Here is a 23015-nt window from a genome sequence, read left to right on the forward strand (position 1 = left end):
GAAGTTTAATATTTTCCCATAAATTGAAAGAAAAAAATAAAAAATAAATAAAAAAAAAAAAAATAAAAATAAAAAATCTGAGACAGCCAAAGATAAAGTATGGATAGAAATGGCCATATGTCTTAATAATCAGAATTTTTTAGTCATTTTACTTTTGTCTTGTTTACATTAAAATGTCAGGGAGGGATGAAACTTTTCACACTGTCATCTTTATTTTTAAGGATTGACACATTTTGCCACAGTCATGCTATCCTCATAGTAAAATCAATTGTAAACAAAATTATTTTTTCATGATTTTAGTAGACAAAATGAACACAGCCTCTGATGCACTTTCACACTTACAAACAGTGGAAGAATCCTGAGTGAGAGGCAGCTGCAGACTTGTTGGAGGCTGTCCAAGGTCAGAGGTTATCCCCTGGAAGCCAGCAGAGCCCTGGCTTCCAGGGATTTCTCCAAACAGCTGTAAACCTCTTACACAAGAAGATGGCTCTGCCTCCACCAGACTGCAAACTGCTGGCATCCTAATGCCTCTCTGGCTGGCTTTGCAGCCAACAGCCAAGTGCTGTTTGTTTGTTTGTTTGTTGGTTGGTTTGCTTCTTTATGTAGGCTATTCATTTATTTATTTAAGTAATTTTTTCAAAGGTCACAAAAAAATCAAATTTAAAATATCAAAATATTCACCCATTGCAACATGGGCAGTCTTTCTAGTGTTTTTTTTTTTGTTTGTTTGTTTGTTTTTTTTAACATAAATGTATAATTAAAGACAAAAAGTAACCACCGCACATTGAAATAACTTCACTGAAACAGCACATTTCCCCCGTTGCTTCCTAAGGTTTGCTCAGGTTTGTCACATGACTGGCCATCACAGTTTTCATTTTTTTCAAAGCATTTCAGCAATTTTATGAAAAGGTGAATCATATTACAAAACCCAAGACATTATTCAAATTTACATTTTTCAAAAAAATCATTATTTAATGTAAGACAGAGTTACAATTATTAGACTTAACTAGAAAACTAACTAACCCTTACATATGGAACCTGACCAGCTGCAACTGGATGGGCTAAACTTCAGGAGCGGTGAGTCCTCTACCTCACTAAATAGGAGGGTGAGTGTCATGGGACTAGTGGCTCACCCCTCCCTAAGCCTGTAGTGGGAGGTCTAAATTCATCTTTTCATATCACAGAAAAGAACTCATATCCTGTGTTTCATTAAATCCATAAGGTTCAATTGTGTTCAGTTCATAAATCCAAAGAGCTGATTATTCAAATTGCTCCCTCTCAGATTGGGTTGCATCATTGTCAGATCAAAGAACCATACCAGTGATTCTGAATGTCTGGCCCATTTATGACAATTTACTGCAGTTTAAAAAAAGTAATTTTACAATTTTTTTCTCATAAACTTTATGATCTCAGAATTTTCAAGTTTTGTTTCATAAATTTGTGAGATTTTCTCATAAATGTATGACTTTAATCTCAGAAATGCTGAGTTTTTTTCTCAGAATATTACCCCCCGCCCCCGGCTCCATATTCCTCTTTATTAATAATAGTAATACACCCGCATGATTTGTTGCAGTGTAAAATGTAGTCAACTGTAGTAAATGGAATACAGCATTACTCCTGTCATTCCTTCTTCCTTTGTTTGTTCATCACTTCTTTCACCCTTACATAATTCATTGCTCCTTCATTCCTTCCCTTCCTTAATTCTCTCAATCTTTTCAGCCATTCCTTCCCTCCCTACACTCCCTCCTTCCTTCTTTCCTTCCCTCCTTGATTAATATGTTCCTTTCTTTCTTACAGAATCTTTGGCCCAGCTTTCTCTACCTCTACTGTCTTGCCCCTCCATCCATCCCTCCATCTTTCTGTTGTTTCTGTCTTTTGCCTGGAGCTGTTGACTGCTGTAGGTCCCTCAAAGACGGCAGTGAATAATAGCTGCCAGTGCTGTCTGCCATTTACAAAACATAGACATGACTTCTGGGAGAAGGGGAGCACACACACTGTGTGTGTGTGTGTGTGTGTGTGTGTCTGTGTGTGTGTGAGTGATAAGCCAGGCAGCCAGCATGATTCTGCTCTGTATCTGCTGCTGGTTCTTGTACCCACAGGTGTAGCAACCAGGGCTGTTGGCTGGACCTGTTATTAGGGGCTCAGCCCAGACTCTTGTAGGGGGTCTGGGGGCATCCTCCACCAGGAGAAGATTTTGAAAAATTCCCACTAGCCTCCTGGAAACACTAGCATCAAGCTTGCCGAAACGAATTTTTGAGGTGATTAACAAGAATGGCACAACTACTCATTACTGGGTCCTTTTTTGAAAATTTTATTTCTATTTTAGGGTTTTTTTTTTTTTTTTTGAGGTATGGTCTTAAACTTTTATGACAATGGTGTAATAGGTGATACCAGCACCTTAAAATATGATAAAGACACTATAAACAAGTGGTGATACAGTAGCAGTGCTGTGGCAGAAAATAGTTATGTCATTTTGGAGGCCAGGGTGCTGGACAAAGCACTGAAAGTGAAAGCAAAACAAAAGTGCGTTGTTGTGCATCCTCTTAATCATTTTGTCCAGCTTTGGGTCGTCATCATAGCAGTTAAACTGAATAGAACTCGCCTGGGCCTTTGGTTCATGGTAAACCAGAGGATTTCTGGGTGGTTCACTTTGCCAAGGTAACAGCTGTGCTAGGGATGCAATCCCAATATGTTGTTTGGGAGAACATGAATAATGTGATGGAAACAAATATTTCTTTCTGCCTGAACATGATTATTTGGATTTGGTTAAAACAACAACAACAACAATGTAAGATAGTTGTAGCCAGAAGGTCTATAGTGAAATAGGAGGCAGACTCAAGAGGCTCTGTTGAAAATCCCATCGGTGGACTTTTATGTACATGTGCAACCAGGCAATGTGCTAAGACATGAAAACTATGAAAAAAAAAACTGTTATCATAAGTAACTGCCTCAAGTATGCCTCATCTCTCTCTGGCATCTCCCCGACGAATGAATTTATAGTTACATACCACTAATTACGCTGTATTAGGCCCTAACTATCCTCACTACAGGGGTGGGCATGTTACAGTTTTTCCCAATTGCTAAAACACACTTCTTGAAACCTCCACCCATTTTCTCAAAACCTTAAACACAAAGCCAAAAACTCAAACTACTAAATGTTGTTCACAAAACCCCAGACTTTTCTATCAAATCAAACTATCACCTCAAAACCAGTTATCCTGTGTTCAAAACCAAACGTGTTCAGATCATACACACAGCAAGTGAAAATATGGTCACCACAGAGCATTCATCAGACACTACATAAAATAATTTAGGACACAGCATCCAGGGCATATAGTTAACAGAAAATATTTATTGTAAATGCATTTACAGTTTTTTTCGATTGCTTGAACTCATTTTGCAAATGCTTTGCTCAATGTGCCAAAACTCTAAACACAAGCAAATAAGACACAACACCTGGAAATTAACCGTTCACATTCATGGCAAACTGAAACACTGTCATCAAAACTTAGAGTTTTTCTCAATTGCTGAAACACTAAACCCTATTGTCTGAACCAAATGCTCCATTGCCTGAACCCACTGATTGAATCAGTCACTCTTTTGACAAAACCATAAGCATGTTTCACCTGTTTAGACACAACTTACCAACACATTTTCATTGTGATGCACCTGTGCTGCATAATGGTGAGCACTGGTGGCAAAAGTCAAACACAAGTAAAGCACTGGTGTCACTGGTTGAACACAACAACTCAAAATTGATCACACTTGTGGCTCATGATGTGAGGGAACATATGGGTCATTCTCCAAAAACGGTGGAAGTGCTGTCACGTAGTTTCGCAGATGCCAAAACACTTTACAGTTTCTCTCGATTGCCACATTTCTTGAAAGTTGCTCTCCTTTTCTCTAACTTGTGAACACAAAACCCAGTTTTCAAGCTACATTCACAAAACCTCAGACTCCTCTTGCAAAACCAAACTTTCACCTCAAAACAGTTCAATCTGTGCTCAAAACTGAACTATGTTGTCAGGTTGTGCCCTGAGTCAATCAAAATTAAAAACACTACTGAGCAGTCACTAAACACTACATAGAAAAATAGAAAACACAATGCTCAGGACATGAAGCTGACCTTGAGGTACTTGCTGGATCAAAAGGCCATTTTGTGCAGTGCAGTGGACACAGGCATAAGGTAAGTCAGATACATCTTACTTTCTTTGTTTTAAATGTCATTTTATCTTAGAATTTTACGTAAAGCTTTTAAGTCTGTCATTGGTGTTACCCATTTCATGGCCCCAGGGGTCAACATTTTATCATAAAAATGTACTACATTGAAGAGTTAAATGATTTAGATATTGACTGAAGGCATGTGGACTGACAAATGGCAACCATTTTGTTCAAATTGTAGTTTTATTCCCAAATTGTCACTGGTGTTACCATCACTGGTGTTACTCTTCTTCCTGGTAACACCAGTGACATTCCTATAGAAATGAGCTTCATAAAGACATTAGTTGGAGAAAAAAAGTGAATATATTTAAATCTTTGTCTAATTGTTATCATTATTCTTGTTTGCTTTTACTTCAGAGAAAGCAGTGGCATGTTAACCAAGCAAGAGACAGACATCTGATGAGAACAGTACAGGCAGTCTTGACCCCCCCAGTCTTCAGTCGGTTGGTGCAACAATATACACTACTCACAAAAAGTTAGGGATATTCGGCTTTCGGGTGAAATTTCAGGATGAACCTAAAATGCATTCTAACCTTTACAGGTGAACTTAATGTGACCTTCTGTAAACTTTTGAATGCACATGTCCAACTGTTCAGTGTTTCAGTACTTTTTGCACAAGTTGCAGTTCTCTAACAAGGAGCTTAACGGCAAAATTCACATCAGATGTTTGATCCATGAATCGACCAATAAATTTCCTGGTTCAATTAGAATTGGCATTTAAACAGTCCTCCTCATCATGCTGTTCACATCTTGACATCATGAGACCAAGACGACACGTCAATACAGAACTGCCCTACACTTTGTGAGTGGTACAGTGACAAGCCCATACTACCTGAATAACATCATTAATCCAGTCATTGTGCCCCTGCATGAACAACACAGGCCTAATTTCATCTTCATGGACGACAATGCTCCAGCTCATCGAGGTCGTATCATTAGGGAATGGCTGCTGGAGACTGGGGTACCTCAAATGGAGTGGCCTGCACTTTCTCAGACCTGAATCCCATAGAAAACCTATGGGATCAGCTGAGTCGCTGTGTAGAGGCTCGGAGCTCTGTACCCCAGAACCTCAATGTCCTGAGGGCCGCCCTTCAAGAAGAGTGGGATGCCATGCCTCAGCAGACAATAAGTCGACTTGTGAACAGCAGAGACGTCGTTGTCAAGCTGTAATTGATGCTCAAGGGCGCATGACAAGTTATTGACACTGACATTTTTTGTTGTGGTATATCCACCACTGTTGTTGGCTTTTGTTTCAAGAAATTGTTTGAGATGAGGAAATCACCAGTGTATGCTTCTACTTAAATGCCCTACTTTCATCATATAATATCACTGTAGCGTGAACTTTTTACATTTTCCATAAATTTCACCCAAAAGCCAAATATCCCTAACTTTTTGTGAGTAGTGTATAAGCCAGTTCAGAGAGCACTGCTTTGTGAGGCACTACAATGGATAGAAATCTGAGTGGAGGAGTTCGTGTGAGAGGTGGCCGAGGTGGTCGAGGAGGTCAAGGTGGTCAGTGAAGACAAAGAACAGTAATATCTGATGAAATCAGAGCTACTGTGATTGACCATGTTCTTGTCCATGGTATGAGCATGAGGGAGGCCGGACAAAGGGTACAACCAAACATCAGTAGATTCACTGTGTCCACGATAATCCGAAGATTTAGAGAAGAGAACAGGTAATTACCTTTTTTGACATTGTAGTATGTAAATGTTGACAGCAATTACTGTAGGACTATACTATATACTGTACCACAGTGTACTGTAAGTAAATATATGTTTCAGTACATCACTGTGCCAATGTACTGTAGTATTGTAATGGAGAGTTAGGCTAACTGTTTGTAGGCCTAGTATTCCATATTTTTGTACTTTATTTTTACATAGGCTTACTGTATACAAGTGCTAAATGCACAAGATTTCTGTTTGTTTGTGTACTGTGCAAGTGCTACGTGTAAATGCACAAGATTTCTGTTTTTTGTACTTTTTTTTTTTTTTTTTTTTTTTTTACTATGTACAAATGCTAAATGCACAGGTTTCGCAACATGCATTTAGCCTACAGTGAACAATAAACATTTATTTGTACAGCTTCATGTCCTGAGCATTGTGCTTTCTATTTTTCTATGTAGTGTTTAGTGACTGCTCAGTAGTGTTTTTAATTTTGATTGACTCGGGGCATAATTTGACAACACAGTTCAGTTTTGAGCACAGATTGAACTGTTTTGAGGTGAAAGTTTGGTTTTGCAAGAGGAGTCTGAGGTTTTGTGAATGTAGCTTGAAAATTGGGTTGTGTGTTTACAGTTTAGAGAAAAGGAGAGCAACAACACCACAGCTGTCATTAAGAAGGCCCAAAAGCGCCTTCACTTCCTCCACAGACTGAGGAAGACGGACCTCCCAACTCCAGCCACGACCATCTTTTATAGAGGAACTATTGAGAGCATTCTCACTTAATGCATCTCTGCCTGTCTGTCATAAAGGACTTCACTCCCTCCTCCTGCCTGTTCACACTAATACAGTCTGGGAAAAGATACAGGAGTATCAAAACAAGGACTACTCCACTGCTAAACAGTTTTTCCCCACAGCAATGCAATTTATTCATATTAATTATTCTCTCTAGCCTTACAGTTTTTAGCTTGTTTATCATTGCTGTTATTTATTTGATTTGTTGATTTTATTTATATTGATATATTGCATTACATAATTATTTTGTGTCAAGTGTCAATATAATTATTTAATCTGTTCCTCAAAGATTGCTTCCAGTAGGTTCACTGGGCAATGCTAGAACTCCCTATATCAATGCTGATTCTACCCAACTCAGTTTCTGTGGTTGCCACTCAAAATTGGGTTTTCCCCTAGTCTATATCTACTTCATTCATTTTGAAGCAGTTCACTCCCAGTGAGGCTCTCATTCTCATGACAGTCAAGGATTTAATGGACCAACCTTGATGGATGTAATACATTTGTATGGAGCGTGGGCAAACACCACTATCTGGGTGAAAACCTGAACTATCATGTTAAAGCCAATTCAGGCTTCTCTTCAGTGCTGCAAAGGTGGATGGACGGTTCTTTCACTCAAAGCAACTTGATTGAACAGGGGAGTAGATGTGAGCTGAAGGTTAATGAAAATGTGGCAAAACGGGTGGTTGGAAGATAATGATGTAATAAGGCTTGAATTTAAAGGTGCTCGACAACGCCACCTGGGGGAATTTCACCCCCAGGAACTTAATTCAGGTTCGTAATGCACCCAGACCAGACGTGAACTCAAGATAAAAATAGATTTATTTTCACAATATTAACAAGGTAGAATACAAACAGTGACAGGTCTTTTCAAATACTGTAACACGGCCACTACAACAATCTCACTTAGGGTCACCAGTACCAGTATGCGTAGGAAATCAAAACAATTACAATAAAGAAAAAACTCAAAACAACCAAAGGAATAAACAATGAATTAAACACACTTAAACCTCACACAAACCAAACATAAGCACACAAAAAACATTAAGAAAGAAAACAAAAATAAAGCAGAGCAAATTATAATAAACTCAAAACACAATATTCATAATATACAACACCAAGTAAATAAATAAAATAAATCAGGGTTTACTGGGACTGACCCAAAAGTGGGCCAATTGCAGTTCGTCCCCGCGTACAATGGTGCGGGAGATCAGCCAATCACAGCACGACACTTATAGTAGTCACTGGCGATAACAAACAGGGTAAAACAAACAGTGGCGTAATTGCGGCCACAGTGGGAGCCAACAATATAAATGCGGCTGTGCAAAACATGCGGCATGCAAGACAATAGAAGAACTAATTGACAAGGCAACATACACAGCAATACAAGACAAGCCCAAACAAGACAGCAGTAGAGTCCCGGTGCACCAGAGCGTTGACCGCCGGAGAGTGGAGCACCGCAGCGCACAGCCAGGCCAAAACGTGCCTACGAAGTGCGCACACAAAATAGCATTTACAATTATGTGGGTTACCATGTGAATGACCAGGCGTAACCTGGCTACAGGCCACCTACCACAGAGCACAGAGCACAGGCACAGCGTCTCCGCCGGGGAGGAGAGGGAGAGCAGCAGGCTGCAGTTAACGCTGCTAAGAGACCACAAAAAGAAAGTTTAGCGGCTAGCCGGATAGCAGCCACTAGCAAGCTGGATTACAGCTGCCGTTAGGTTAACTGAGCCGACATACCTGGAGAGAGCGAACAACAGCGTAGACGACCTCCAGTCCCACACAGCCGCAGCCAGCCGACAGCCTCACTGCAAGCACAACATCAAGCAGGTGTAATGCCCAGAGACCGCAGAGACACCCAAATACCACAAGGCGAAAAGGGACTTACAATTTTTGGAGAGGAGAAGACCTGGCGAAATCAGCAACGCCAACCGCCACACGGTTCAAAGCACATGGAACGCCGACACACACACGGACGCCAGCCCCGCGGGAGACAAGGTAGCACACTGAGCAAACACCCACACCGGAGCAGTTAAAAGGCTAGCGGCTCCACCCCGCAATTAGTGCCGCGAGATGACCCACACCTGGTGTGGAGCAAGCGAAAAGGAGGGGGAAGGGGAGGAGGAAGAGACTATCCTGCTACATTCTACCCCCCAGTCTTGCATCGTCGCCCCGACGATGGGTAAAGCACTCAACACCCTAGCACCAAGGCCGGAAGACTACAGACTGTGCATTTGACACTGGCCTTAACGGTCCCACAACTTCGTTGTCCTCATGACTCACAGGCCGGGGAAGATGATGGATATTTGAATGTTGCCCAGCTGTTGACCGAAGAGTACGACGTGGAACTGACTGACCAGCAGTTGCTGGCTGCCTCTGAGTAGACGGGGCTGCTGCAGGGGTCTCAGGAACAGGCCGACTGTCCACCAAGGTCACCCGATTGGGCCTTGTGGACCCGGAAAACCTAGAGGCCACAGAAACAGATGGTGCTGGGGTGTCGGGAACCAGAACCCATACGTCACCACCAAGAGAATCATCAGAAGCTTCGGAGGTCCTTGGAGGGGGAGACTGATGGAAAGGAGGAACAGGTTCGGGGCCGACATGAGCCTTCAGCTGGTCACGGTGCACGTTCTTGGTCTTCTGCAAATCATCCACTGGGGCGATGGTGTAAACAGGTCCACCACCAGAAGGAGCTCTCAAGACCTGATAAACAACAGAGCTCCAGATATCCTGAATCTTATGGCGACCCCTAGCGCTGTGGTCGCGAAGATAAACCAACTGGCCAACCTGCAATGGGGCATCACGAACCCCCTGGTCATGACGCTCTTTGCGACGCTCAGCGGCCACCAACAACCGCTCCCGAGCATTGGCAAAGGCCACCTCAAGTCTGGCCTGGTGCTCGACCAGCCAGTCCTGAACTTCTCCCTGCACTGGGTCCTGGGCACGACCCAGAAGGAAGTCAATGGGAAGCCGGGGTTCACGGCCGAACATCAAAAGAAATGGTGACTCTCCAGTACCCTGATGAGGAGTGGTATTGTAACAAAAGAGCACATGGGGAAGACAAGAAACCCAGTCACGCTTCCGTGATACTGGTAAAGTGCGCAAGAGGTTGTGGAGCGTTCTATTAAAACGCTCACACTGCCCATTGCCAGCGGGATGGTACGGAGTAGTGCGTGACTTGCTGACCCCATACAAATGACAGAGCTGTTGGATCAACGTGCTCTCAAAACACCTGCCCTGATCGGAATGAATGCGACCTGGGACTACAAACCTGAAGAACCACTCATTCAACAAAACCTGGGCAACAGTGGATGCCCTCTGATCCCGAGTTGGAACAGCAACAGTGTACTTGCTAAATACATCAGTCATCACCAAAACATTTTCAAAACCACCCTGGGAGGGTTCCAACAATGTAAAATCCACAGCCACAATCTCATTTGGCCGCGATGCCAACAAGTGTCCCATGAAGCTACCAGACGCTAGTCTGGTGTCCTTTGCAACCTGGCAACGCTCACAGCTCTGGACCCACTGCTTGATGTCGGACGTCATCCCTGGCCAATAGCAGCGCTGACGCACAAGCTCGGTGGTACGCTCCACCCCCTGGTGCCCGTGCTCCTGGTGCAGCTGCGTCAAGGTGTCTTGCTTAAGGGCAGATGGCAAAACAAGCTGGAGGATTTCCTCCCCCCCATCTGGACGATAGACCCGCCGGTACAACACGCCCTCCTTTTCCACAAGACGATCACACTGTTTTAACAAAGCCCGAGCCAGGCTGGGGAGCTGTCTTTTCTCCACCGGTGTTGGCTGAAGCTGCCTTCTCCAGTGCGCCAAGATGTCTTTCAGGAGGGGATCAGCCTCCTGCAAAGCACGGATGTCAGAAGAGGAATGCTGGGGAAAGACAGACACCACTGCCTGGGATGCCGATACAAGGCCTGAACAAGGAGCTGACTGGAGTGTAACAGGGACAGAGGTGCTGGGCAGAACCTGCTCTGCCATGCTAGCGCTGGATGTGGGCTGCCGAGAGAGAGCATCAGCATTTTTGTTGCTGCGGCCAGACCGATACTTGATCTCAAAGTCAAACGCCGCCAGTTGGGCAGCCCAACGATGTTCAGCAGCACCTAGCTTGGCTGACTGGAGGTAGCTCAGGGGATTGTTATCTGTAAAAACCATGCACCTGTGACCCAAAAGGTACTCCCTGAATTTCTCCGTCATGGCCCACTTCAAAGCAAGGAATTCCAACTTCATTGAACTATAATTGGCCATATTCTGCTCCGTTGGTTGAAGGCCCCGGCTAGCATAGGCTATCGGCCTAATCCCACCCTCAACCTCCTGGGAGAGGACCGCACCAAGTCCACTGTGGCTGGCATCCGTCTCCAAAATGAAAGGGCGGGAGAAGTCAGCGTAGGCAAGCACGGGGGCAGAGGTCAGCTTGGACTTGAGAGCCTCAAAGCTCTCTTCACACCCTGGGGTCCACGCAGTCTGGAACACCTGTCCGGACTGCTTCTTGGACTTCGTGCCAGCCAGCTTCGCCACCAACTTGTGCAAAGGACCGGCTAGCTTGGCAAAGCCCTCAACGAAACGCCGGTAATAACTGGCAAAGCCCAAGAAGGAACGCAGCTCTGACACCTGGCTGGGACGTGGCCACTTGGCTACGGCCTCGATCTTTGCGGGATCGGTGGCAACACCCTTGTCAGAGATGATGTGACCCAAGTAGCTGACCTCTCGCCGGAAGAAGGAACACTTGGCGAGCTTGACCTTAAGACCTTCCCTCTGGAGCCGATCCAGAACCACCTCCAGCCGCTGAACATGCTGGGAGACTGAAGACGAGAACACAATGATGTCATCCAAGTACAAAAGAAGAGACTGACACTGCTGGTCTCCGAACATCCTCTGCATGAGGCGCTGAAATGTGCTCGGCGCATTACACAGCCCAAAAGGCATGCGATTCCACTCAAAGAGACCGAATGGTGTGCAAAAAGCAGTTTTCTGCTTATCCGGCTCTGAGACTGGCACCTGATTGTAACCGCTTGCCAGATCGAGAGTGGAAAACCACTGGGCCCCAGACAGTGCATCCAAACTCTCCTCAATGCGAGGTAAAGGAAAAGCGTCCTTCCTCGTCTTGGCGTTAAGCAGGCGGTAGTCGACACACATCCGTAGGCTGCCGTCCTTCTTCCGCACCAAAACAATCGGGGAGGCGTAAGGACTGCTGCTTTCCCTTATCACCTGGGCTTCAAGGAGTTGGTTGATGTGGGTCTTGACTGCCTCATACTCAGAGGGTGGAATGCGTCTGTATCTCTGCCGAACCGGGGTGTCATCCAGCAGAGGAATGTCATGAGAAACCAGATTTGTACAACCAAGGTCACCTTCATGGGCAGAGAAGACTGAACTGTACCCCTGCAACAAGGACCGGACCTGCACCTGTTCTGGCTCTGTCAATGCAGACAGATCAACTGCCTCAACCCCACCCTGCTCTGAAGCAGCGGCCACCTGAGAGGATACAGTGGCAGAGGATCTAACCTCTGTGACTCCTGGGGGAAGACTGACCACTTCAGCTGGACTCAGAGCGCCAAGGCGGGTTCGTGGGTAAAGGACAATTTCAGTGGTTCCAACGTTGACCACTGGGATGTAAGCAGTACCTCGCACAACCTGGACGAGACAGGGGGAAGCTAGCAGCCCAGCTGGCAAGCCGGACTCTGGGGGCTCAAAAAGCACAGACTGATCAGAGAGCTGTTCAGGGCAAGTACTAGCCACCATCTTCATGACACCACCAGGCACTCGCACCACTCGAGGGCCACGAACCCTGGCAGCACCGGTGGACAGAACATGACGCTGAGTAGTGACCTGATGGCATTGCTGCAAGGCCTCAATGACAGGGCCAGGAGACTGTGTGACTGCAGGCAGGTCAAAGAGTGAAAGGCCATATACCCCAAAGAGTTCTCTGTAGCAGCGGCGAATAACATTCATCCCGAGAATCCCAGGGACAGAAGATTCAGCGCTGGCAGGGTCCTTCACCACTAGAATACCACAGCGAGGGATCTTCTTACCACAGAGGATGACATCCAGTTCCAAGTAGCCAAGATAGGGAATAGCAAGACCATTAGCAGCCCGAAGCTGCAAACAATGGCATGACCGGAGGCGATCATTCCCCCAAGGCGCAAAGTGCTCAAGAAAGAAGCTCTCGGTGACCGTAGACACCATTGACCCAGTGTCCACCAAGCAGGAAACCGTGACTCCACTCATCATCACATCAATATGTGGACAGGACGCCATTAACCCCACTGCCGCTGCTACCTGTGAGCCCGCTAACTCCCCATCTGAACTGTGGCTCGGCAGTTCAGTGGGCTCTAGTTTTCCGGATGGCGAGAGGAGTTGGTGGGTCTGGCCACAGTAGAAGACAGACCAGCAGCAGGGCCAGCACGGGCCCGTTCACCCTCACAGTCCCTGGCAAAGTGACCAGGCTGGCGGCAACGACGGCAAATCACCGGGCCATTCCGAGAGGATCGAGCTGGCGGAAGAGAAGTCTGCATGGAGGCAATAGTGCGAGTGAGTTGATTGAGCTGTTCCTGCTGGCGCTTCAACAGCTCTTTCAATTCACCAAGCTCGGAACCATGTGAAGAGACAGGAGAAGCTGGCCGAGAACTACCCTGCACCCCATACTGCAGGCCATACATAGATGGAAGGGAGTGGCTACGTTCCCTTGCACCCCCTGGGAACCCCTCCCTTTCCCACCGCATACCTTCCCCACGCACCTCCAACAATGTAGCAGTGGGTTGGCGGCGAACAAACTGTTTCAGCTCCCGGCGAAGAGCACTGTCCAAGACATGTTCCACAAACTGATCACGAAGCAGGACTGCTGCGTTAAGCAAACCATCAGGTGCGCGTTGTTTCACCTGCTCCATAAGAGCCATCAGAGCCAAGGAGAACTCCAACAATGTTTCCCCCTCCTGCTGCTTCCTAGAAAAGAAAGCCTGCTGCAAGGTGACATATGACTTAGCACAACCATACAGCTCCTTCAAGATTGCTAGGACCTTAGCTGGGTCGCTCCTCTCAGCACTGGTGCGATACTTTATTTCTTCCCTGGCCTCACCTTCCAAATGATCAAAAATGAAGAAAGCTTGGTCAACCATGGACAGATGGCGTGCACGCATGCATGCCTGAACCTCCTCCACCCACTCAGTTATGCCAATGCCAGTCTTACCATTGAACATGGGGCATCTGCGGTCCCTGGGCACGACCACCAACCGCTCAGCAACCGCTGGGCCGGCAGACGGGGCACCGCCCGCCACGGCAGGAGGGACAGAAGCAGCCACACTGGGACCCGCCTGGGGGGCAACACCCTCCAGAAGCCGCTCATTTTCTGCCCTTAACTGGGCCACCAGGTCTCTGAGCTGCTGTGTCTCCTCCTCCATAACTGCAGGGAAAAAGCTGTACCAAAGCTTCACACCAAATGGAATCCTAGAATCACAGGTAAGTTAAAGATCTAGACCGCTACTGCTGTCTTGTCTCTTGCTATACTAAACAATGTTTGACAGTCTCCCACAAATACAATTCTCAGTTTAAAAAAAAAGTTTAAAAATAAAAAAATTCCTAAAAATAAAATCACGTCTGTGTCTAAGGGTGCATCCTGCCGACAACGCCAAGTTGTGGCAAAACGGGTGGTTGGAAGATAATGATGTAATAAGGCTTGAATTTAAAGGTGCTCGACAACGCCACCTGGGGGAATTTCACCCCCAGGAACTTAATTCAGGTTCGTAATGCACCCAGACCAGACGTGAACTCAATATAAAAATAGATTTATTTTCACAATATTAACAAGGTAGAATACAAACAGTGACAGGTCTTTTCAAATACTGTAACACGGCCACTACAACAATCTCACTTAGGGTCACCAGTACCAGTATGCGTAGGAAATCAAAACAATTACAATAAAGAAAAAACTCAAAACAACCAAAGGAATAAACAATGAATTAAACACACTTAAACCTCACACAAACCAAACATAAGCACACAAAAAACATTAAGAAAGAAAACAAAAATAAAGCAGAGCAAATTATAATAAACTCAAAACACAATATTCATAATATACAACACCAAGTAAATAAATAAAATAAATCAGGGTTTACTGGGACTGACCCAAAAGTGGGCCAATTGCAGTTCGTCCCCGCGTACAATGGTGCGGGAGATCAGCCAATCACAGCACGACACTTATAGTAGTCACTGGCGATAACAAACAGGGTAAAACAAACAGTGGCGTAATTGCGGCCACAGTGGGAGCCAACAATATAAATGCGGCTGTGCAAAACATGCGGCATGCAAGACAATAGAAGAACTAATTGACAAGGCAACATACACAGCAATACAAGACAAGCCCAAACAAGACAGCAGTAGAGTCCCGGTGCACCAGAGCGTTGACCGCCGGAGAGTGGAGCACCGCAGCGCACAGCCAGGCCAAAACGTGCCTACGAAGTGCGCACACAAAATAGCATTTACAATTATGTGGGTTACCATGTGAATGACCAGGCGTAACCTGGCTACAGGCCACCTACCACAGAGCACAGAGCACAGGCACAGCGTCTCCGCCGGGGAGGAGAGGGAGAGCAGCAGGCCGCAGTTAACGCTGCTAAGAGACCACAAAAAGAAAGTTTAGCGGCTAGCCGGATAGCAGCCACTAGCAAGCTGGATTACAGCTGCCGTTAGGTTAACTGAGCCGACATACCTGGAGAGAGCGAACAACAGCGTAGACGACCTCCAGTCCCACACAGCCGCAGCCAGCCGACAGCCTCACTGCAAGCACAACATCAAGCAGGTGTAATGCCCAGAGACCGCAGAGACACCCAAATACCACAAGGCGAAAAGGGACTTACAATTTTCGGAGAGGAGAAGACCTGGCGAAATCAGCAACGCCAACCGCCACACGGTTCAAAGCACATGGAACGCCGACACACACACGGACGCCAGCCCCGCGGGAGACAAGGTAGCACACTGAGCAAACACCCACACCGGAGCAGTTAAAAGGCTAGCGGCTCCACCCCGCAATTAGTGCCGCGAGATGACCCACACCTGGTGTGGAGCAAGCGAAAAGGAGGGGGAAGGGGAGGAGGAAGAGACTATCCTGCTACAAAAACATAAAAATGTTTTTATTAATTCATAGCAACACAAACACTGAAAATTTACATTTCACATGTGAATTTATCATTTTCACATGCTGTTGGTAATATTCCCACATGAACTGACATTTTCATTTGAAAAGAAAATGTCACGTGAACTTTTCACACGTGATTTGCTTTTCACGTGATTTACAGTTTTCACGTGTAAAAAGACAACAATTTCATATGTAAACAAGATATTTGTTTGCTGTAATTTGCTGTTTTCACGAGTGAAATCTTCCATATATGAAAAGAAAATGGGTCACACAAAGTCACATGGAGTTAACATTTTCACAGGTGATTAGATTCTTAAGTACAATTTCCACGTGGAAAAACATGAAATCCCATGTGAAAAAAAACATGTTGGACAGTTTTTTCACATGTGAAATTATTAAATCACATGTGGTTGTAGATCACATGTGTTCCAAAATCATGTCAATTATTTCACTTGTCATTTCACATGCTATTTTTTACAGTGACCAGTGGCTGTCAGTGTACGCACAAATAACTGTAGGTTAAAGGACCAAATCAATGATTCTGTGCTTCAACCAAAATGTAAATTTGGAAATCAAGGAATTTTGATTATATATAGTGAAATCTTTAATACCCTTGTATTATTTACAAAATTTTGTTGTCAAATTTGTCAAATTTGTTGCAATGTAAAATGTGCAAAATTACTGGTATGATCCTTTAACACACATGTTGGAATAGATGACTTCTTCAGTTTTTATTGCCCAGCAAGAATATTTATTGAATGCATTGTAAAAGGTTATTAATATTGGGCATATGGGGGATTAAATGTAGATAATATGACTGAAAACAGTTTCAGAACCGCAGGGCTCTATGGCTATACTCAATGGAAGGTGCTCACAAGCAAGTAAACTATCAGGCAGGAACATTTATGTATACACACTATGAGTGCCTTCTTCTACAGTGTTTTGCTCATATTAAATATAAATCTTACACATATATGTTATTCAATATGAACATTTAAAATGTAGTGATTAAATTTCCCACTACAGCAACTGTGATGTTCCAGCATACAGACTTAAATTGCTGTACATACTCATCATACAAACTGGCTGAAGGCTTCACCAGCGAAATGTTAATTTATGTGCTGCAAATCAATATTACAGCAGGATAGGGACTGGAGCCTTTATTAGTGAAACAGGAGGTTTGAATTTTAAAAGGGTATGCAGTTTGGAACCGGAAAAAAAAATCTACCTGGAGATCATGAAAGAGTATTTCTTGCCTTATACCCAAACTGTCTGATAAACACAAGACATAAAGATGCTTCTTGTAGCACTTTAATGTGAATAAATAATTGTCAACACATTTTGAGACATTAGTATAATTAGAAAGAAGCAACAGGGGTGTATGGAAGATGCAGTCTTAATTTTGTAAAAGCACTTGCAACAGGACTTGGGTGAGACTGAGGCTACAAATTGCCTGGACCACTGTGATATTGTGAGTGGTAAATCACAATTAATATTGCAATGTTATACAGATAAATGATCATTAATAATGATGAAAATTCTACACAAAGCACCTTGAAAAGCATATGGAAGTTTCATAAATTATTTGGCTGTATATATTCATGAGCTTAACAGTCTATTTAATATATATGGTCTTCTGGATCAAGACCTGAAAGACACCTGAAGTAAATCCAGTAGAGCTGAAACGATTACTCGAAGTAATCGAGTACCTCGATTCTTTTTTCCTGCCTCGAAGAATCGCTTAATAAATAAATAAATAAAAATATAAATCCGCGGTGTTTCGCACGGACTATTTTTAATGTGGCACAACCGCACGTTAGTTTTTCTCCTCCTGCGCTGCTGTGTGCTCATGCCAAGGTGTGTGTGTGTGTGTGTGACTGAGGAGCACACACCCACCGGCGCTGTCTGAAGCGTAGCGCGGTGAGAACAAAGTTAAAACAGCAGCGCACTGACATAGCTTGTGTAACAAAGTGAAGAGTCACCACTCCGCTATATTTTCATTGGCTAACAGCAGCACACTGGCTTAGCTTGTCTATTCAGAGAAGAGGTATCACTTCGGATTATTTTTCAATCTATGTTATCACATGCATACTACTGCTCATTCATTGGTAGCTGAATTCTTAGGTCTGTTTGATAAGTAATTTAAAATTTTAAAATAATAATAATTTAACATATTGTTAAATTTTAAAAAAGCCAACATGATGCAGGTCAAAGACTAAAAAAAGACTATTGACTAAAACTAGACTAAAATACTTTGTAATTTAGTCGACTAAAACTAGACTAAAATACTTTGGATTTTCTTTGACTAAAACTAGACTAAAATGCCAAGACTTTTCGTCGAGTAAAATGTGACTAAACAAAAAAGAATACAAGTTGACTAAATATGACTAAAACTAATGCGGGCATTTGACACAAGACTAAGACTAAAACTAAATTGAAAAATAGCTGACGAAATTAACACAAACAGAAATGTGTTAGAATATTAAAACGAACTATTTCATTCCAAAAACCATGTGGCATGCAACACGTGGAGATAGAGTTGTTGCATTGCCATAGACATCCGATTACGGCCACTGCTGTTATATTAATTTCCAATGCGATGTTGTGCTCTTCATTTTAAAGTTATTGGTTTAGTTATAGTTGTATGTATAGCGAGTGAGTTTGCGACTCGCGCTGCGCCTCCAAACAGCCATACCAAGACGTGTCCGTGACACACACACACACACACACGTGCGCACACACACAATGGACACACTTGCATTTAGTTTATAAATGCACAGCCACGAAGCTACTGTATTATGTCCTTTAATGTAATACATTTGTAATGTTATAGTACCATATATATATTCATAATTACGCTTTATCTTGGCAAAAACGTATTTTATCCGATTACTCGATTACTCGACAGAATTTTTGGTCAAATACTCGATTACTAAAATATTCGATAGCTGCAGCTCTAAAATCCAGTGAACTGAACCTACTTTCTCATTCAAATCTATTTTGAAAATTCAGTGGTCATGGTTATTAGACCATGGCTTCCTTATTTGACCTTATGACCAAGATGGCGGCGCGTGAGCAACGTGAGGCTCAGCGTTTCTCCAGTTTTTGCAAATATGCAGTGTTTTACCTGCTCCTAACTGGCCTGTTTACACAGAACAGCACTGCTTTAACATCTTACAGCAGACAGGAGCTCTTGGACATTGGATTACACGACTCCAACAGTTTTATCGCCAATCTCCGACTTACCCCGGAGATCTCCAAGACACCGGAGGCTGCTCACTCTTCCCGGCCGGCTGGAAGTGCTCGCAGACGGCGTTGAGATCGTAAACAAAGGCGGGGTAAGCGCGGAGGGCTACGAGCTAGGCTAAAGCTAATGCTGCAACGGCTCCCTTTACCCAGCATTCTCCTCGCTAATGTCCAATCTCTCGTTAACAAAACTGACGAACTGCGACTCTGCCTCACCAACAACAAACGGATTATGGACTCAAACGTCATGATCTTCACAGAGACCTGGTTAAACAGCAATTGCCCGGACAGTGCCATAGAGCTAGCAGGTCGCTACACTCACCGGGCAGACAGGACTGCAGACGGTTCCAGTAAAACCTGAGGCGGAGGTTTGTACATTTATGTAACACTGTCATCCCGTCAAAGTTGGTAACCAAACTTGCAGATCTGTGCATCACAGCTCCCATCTGCAGCAGGCCGCAACACGTCCGGTTAGACCACCACTGCTCCTCCACTCTCACCATGAACACTGGTGTACCACAAGGCTGCGTGTTGAGTCCGTTCCTCTACTCCCTCTTCACCCATGACTGCAAACCTGAACATGGCTCCAACGGCATCATCAAGTTTGCGGACGACACCACCGTGATTGGCCTCATCAAGGCCATTCAGGTGGATCGCCTGGCTGCATGGTGCGAGGACAATAACCTGACATTTAACACCTCAAAAACCAAGGAGCTCATCGTGGACTTCAAGAAGAATGCTCATCATCCACCCATCCACATCAACGGTGTGACAGTGGAGCACGTGACCAGCTTCAAATTCCTGGGGATCCACATCTCACAGGACCTCTCCTGGACGACTAACTGCTCCAGCCTGGTCAAGAAGGCTCACCAGTGCCTCGTCTTCTTGAGGACTCTGAAGAAAAACTCCTCTCTTCAGACACCCTGGTGAACTTCTACCACTGTACCATCGAGAGCATCCTTACCAGCTGTATTACAGTCTGGCATGGGAACTGCTCCGTCTCTGACGGGAAGGCATTGCAGAGGGTGGTGAAAACCGCCCAGCGCATTGCCGGAGCTTCACTTCCTACCACTGACAACATCTACAGGAAGCGTTGTCTCAGGAGAGCAACTAACATTATAAAGGACTCCTACCACCCAGCACACAGTCTGTTTGCCCTCCTGCCCTCTGGGAGGCACTACAGGAGTCTCTGGACAAGAACCACCAGGTTCAGGAACAGCTTCTTCCCCACAGCTGTCTCCCTGCTGAACTCTGCCCCACCAGGCCCCCGCTCCCTCTCGCTCCCACAAACCAACCCCCCCATCCCTCTAAAGTTGAATCTAATCTAATCTAATCTTATTTGATACTTTTTGACTTTTTGAGTACCAACAAGAACTGGCAAAACTCTTTAAAGTGTGATGGGTGCCGACCGAAGTATTGGGACACACCTGTTAGTCACTGAATTCAGGTGTTTCATTCAGTCACATTGCCACAGACCACGTAAAATCGCCAAGTGCTGAGGCGCATAGTGCGCAAGTCACCAGTGCTCTGCTGACTCAATAACTGCAGAGCTCCAAACCTCCTCTGGCATTAACATCCGCACAAAAACTGTGCTCTGGGAGCTTCATGGCATGGGTTTCCATGGCCAAGCAGCCACATGCAAGTCCAAGCACAACGCAGAGCGTCAGATGGAGTGGTGTAAAGCACGCCACCACTGGACTCTGGGGCAGTGGAAACAAGTTCTGTGGAGTGGCATTCTGATGGACGAGTCTGGGTTTGGTGAAACCAGGAGAACGTTCCCTGCCTTACTGCATTGTGCCAACTGTAAAGTTTGCTGAAGGAGGGATAACGCTACGATCTGTTATATCTGGGGGCGGCCTTGACCCCTCAGTTCCAGTGAAGGGAAATCTTAATGCTTCAGCTCACCAAGACGTTTTGGACAATTCTCTGCTTCCAGCTTTGTGGGACCAGTTTGGGGAAGGCCCTTCTCTGTCCCAGCATGACTGAGCCCCTGTGTACAAAGCAGCTCCATAAAGGCATGGCTGGCTGAGTTTGGTGTGGAAGAACTTGACTGTCCCGCAAAGAGCCCTGACCTCAACCCCATCCAACACCTTTGGGATCAACTAGAACGGAGATTGGGAGCCAAGTCCTCTGGTCCAATATCAGTGTCTGACCTCACAAATGCTCTTCTGGATGAACAGGTGAAAATTCCAGACAGGCACACTCTAAAATCTTAATAGAATCTTAATGTCTGTTTCTGGGAAAAGAAATATGACTATAGATTTTGAATGCAGGTTTACCTATGGCTCTTTGGATGATCCTTCTGCATCATGTGCATCTATTGGCCAGTTATCTGGTTTTTGCAACAGCACATGATGTGTTTTTTCTCATTGCTTTTTCTTATGTAGCGCTTTCTTTGTATCTAATGCCTTAAGATACAGCGCCCTGGGTTCTTTTGCTTTACTGACTTCTAAGGAAGTTACTTGTTTTCGCCACTTATTTAAATAGTGTAAGTGGTTTAAACCCTTTTTTAACGGGGTATCATATAATGATTTTAACCAATTTCAATTCTTTTAAACAATCACAGATGAAATCAGAATAGGAATGTATGACTAATATATGATAGCCTTTTAAACTCAACTGTTAACTTATTCTATTTATTACACTGACACAAAGGTAAATTCTATGAAATTATATTTACTCACAGATAAAATAAAATAAAAATTATATTCACATGAGTTGTCCTCTTTTATAATTGTCATGTAGTTTCCTCAACAAACAAATGTTCTATCCCACCTCTGGAGATATTCAAGGAAGAGAAAATAAAATACAGGTATAGGTAACCTTTAAACCTGACCAACACTCTCACAATAACCAGGCAAACAGTACGTATGAAACCCTTTAAAATCAACACGGGAGGATTTAGCCTCAATTACTGACCAGCCCGACAGTAAATTCACACCTTTAACCGGAACTTAACCACCACACCTCATCAAAACGGCAGAAATATTCTCTTTTTACTCTTGTGGATCCACACCAAAACAAAGACAAAAGCCGGCAATAAAACAAATAAATTAAAATAAAATAACCCCCGTTGCAGGCCTGACAGCAGCTAGCGTGCGTTGTGTGTGCGTGAGCTCTTCACTCTCGCGGTGCGTGTGACAGTTGGTTACTCACCAACCCAGAGAAAAGTCCAAGTCCTTACTCTGATGGCACAGAAACAATCCCGCCTCAGTCTCAAGATGAGAGAAAGTCAAAATATCCCGTCTCGGCGGCGATGACGATGGAAACAGCTGGTTTCCTTCGGTGTCCTAGGCGCTGCCGTGCCCCTCCGCTCCCCAGCGTGCTATCCGGAGTCCTCAGCGGGCTTCACAGTCCATACAAAGCCGTGAAGTACTCACTCGCTAGCAAAGCGCTAGCCACGCTGTAAGCAGGCAGTCCACACAGTTAAGCATAAGCATAATGCAATACAAACTTGACAAAATACTCTTAGAAGTACAACACACTTCTTTTTAGAGTGGCTAAATATTACAATTAGCTTACTTTTATGGCTAATAGCCACTAGACACAAAAACACACTCTGCTGCTGCGGTGTTCCAGACGCACACACCCACTTGCTCTATGCTCTACTGAGCAGCGCAGCTCGCTTATCCCGCCCCTTGACCAATCAGAATTTAAGAAACATGATGTGTCTCTATACTGACCAACCATAAAGCAAGAAAAGAAAATTACACAGGTAATCAAGATAATATGTCACACCTCATGTTAAGGAATGTACAATTCAGTCGCTGGCTGAATCTCAATCTCCTCCCTGAGCCCTGAGCCCTCACTGACTTAAGGAGCTGCACCTGGAAAGTGACTGAGTGCGTGAGGCTGCGAGGGGCTGAAGTAGTAAAAAGGGAATGGGACAGCCCTTTGTTTGGTTGTCAACAGCGATGCACCATGTTTCTCACAATCGCAGCTTTGGGACTTTT

The 23015-nt window shown here is 44.6% G+C and overlaps 1 protein-coding gene and 1 long non-coding RNA gene across 3 annotated transcripts in view; one reads left to right on the plus strand and one right to left on the minus strand.

Moving 5' to 3' along the window:
• Window positions 1-23015, plus strand: part of gsg1l (gsg1-like) — a 101220-nt gene that overhangs the window by 66602 nt on the left and 11603 nt on the right. The gene's annotated exons all lie outside the window — the stretch shown is intronic.
• Window positions 14364-15688, minus strand: LOC115364406 (uncharacterized). 2 transcript variants are annotated; one of them, XR_003928666.1, is made up of 3 exons: window positions 15539-15688; window positions 15391-15458; window positions 14364-15291 (listed from the first exon to the last, which is right to left on the minus strand). It is a non-coding gene; the product is annotated as an uncharacterized LOC115364406 (long non-coding RNA). The 2 variants fall into 2 exon arrangements; XR_003928665.1 differs by having other exon boundaries at window positions 14364-15294.

This window comes from Myripristis murdjan, chromosome 8, assembly GCF_902150065.1.
Source record: "Myripristis murdjan chromosome 8, fMyrMur1.1, whole genome shotgun sequence".
Classification (NCBI taxonomy): Eukaryota; Metazoa; Chordata; class Actinopteri; order Holocentriformes; family Holocentridae; genus Myripristis; species Myripristis murdjan.